Genomic DNA, 1,883 nt, shown 5'->3' with positions numbered 1-1,883 from the left:
TCCATGTGTACCGATGCTTCTATTCAGCTCTTAAAATTAACCTGATATTTCATCATCCACGTCCTCCATTAATGAAGTTGAGAAATGCTTTTGATGAAGGCTCCTCCCACACGCAGCGGTGGCAAGGAGTTCCTTGAAGTACTTTTGGAAGGATTTAAATAAAGCAAATACGCAGTGTAATTAGTATCAGCATAGGTTAGGGAGTTCATGTCTACAGACAGAATTTCTAAATTCCCCCTTCAGATTAATAGCAAAAATATATTCCTCTAGTTTTCCACAGAGGTTTTATTAAAGGTTTTTCCCCTCCGTTAACCGCCACCTTAACGTGGTGGAGGGGTTTGAGTGCTCGAGTGATCCCAGGGGCTAACCTGTCTGGGGCTTTTGCCCCTGATAGGGTCTCTCATGGGTGACGAGCCAGACTAAGAGCGGTTCAGAACCTCCTTTATAAGAAACACATCTTAAGGTTCTGTTATGTTGCACGGATTGGCGTCACATGGGCTCCACTCTGGAGACAGGCCTAGAGAGTTGGGACTCACAGGCAAGCATCTGGTGACCGTGGCTCCTCCCACGGAGCCAGGTCACATCCAGCCCAAAGAAACAGTGGGCCCGTCACCTGCAGGAGATCTCAGAAGGGGTTGGTGCAATGCGGTTTGGATGGCAGTTGAAGGCGGGCGCCTCAGCGGCCCAAATTCATGGATCTTGGCTTTTGGGACATGTAACGCCACCTCTCTGGGAGGGAAGGTTCCTGAGCTTGTGCATGAGGTTGAGAGGTACTGACTAGATATAGTTGGGCTCACCTCCATGCACAACCTGGACTCTGAAACTCTGTCCTTTCTCCTCAACATGTACACATCATACAACTCTGACTGCTGCCGCCTCCAGAGGTTTTCAGATGACACATTGGATGTGTGACAGACGAAGATGATGAAGAGTACAGGAGGGTCATTGAGGATTTTGTCTGCTGTTGTAAATACAACACACTCCAGATTAACACCAGCAAGACAAAGGAGATGATCATCGACTTAAGAAGGAAGTGACTTCCTGTTTCACTGGTAACAACCACTGAAAAGATATTGAGACCGTGAACTCTTGTAAACATCTGGCTGTTAACCTCAATGACAGATAGACTGGAGGACTAACACAGACGTCCTATGCAAGAAGGGACAGACTCAAATCCTTCTTTCAGAGTCTGCAGGAGTGTTAATGACTTTTTATGACGGCGTTGTTGCATCTGTCTTCTTCTATGGTGTAAGGTTGATGCACCGACAGTCTCTGTTCTGAGATGTCCCCTAGAGTCTGTGACTGTGGTGGTTGAGAGGATGATGTTATGGAAACTGAAATCCATCATGGAAAATCCTCACCTTTCTCTGTATGAGACCATGAGACTGAAACTCCCTCACTTTAATGCTGCATTCGCACCGAACGCGGGCGAGGGATCAAATTCTCGTCTGCCACCTCTGCTTTGACGCCTGCCAAATTTACTTCTCAACGGCTTGACGCTCCTGCTGCGGAGCAACCGCCAAAGTTGTTCTGGAATTCATTCACTGCCACATAATGGATGATGTTGAGCGAGTATTTTACATGTTTTGGAGAGGTCTACAGAGGCACCGGCAAGCACATCACTGTGTTTTTTTTCACCAGACCTATCAGAGTCTCTCTGGGTTCTGTGTGCTTCACTTGTGCACCCGAGGACCGTTTCAAACACTTCCCGTCCATCGACTCAGGACTCTCTTTATTTACACTCAAGCTATGTCCGAATTCCCCCCTACTAATTTACTAATTCCAAAAATTTCCTAGAATTCAATTCAATTCAATTTTATTTATATAGCCCAATATCACAAATTCAATTTGCCTCATTGGGCTTCATGCCTGTAGTTTTTACA

Source organism: Oryzias melastigma, unplaced genomic scaffold (assembly GCF_002922805.2).
Source record: "Oryzias melastigma strain HK-1 unplaced genomic scaffold, ASM292280v2 sc00240, whole genome shotgun sequence".
Classification (NCBI taxonomy): Eukaryota; Metazoa; Chordata; class Actinopteri; order Beloniformes; family Adrianichthyidae; genus Oryzias; species Oryzias melastigma.
The sequence above is the reverse complement of the archived record's forward strand: the minus strand, read 5'-3'. Positions refer to the sequence as shown.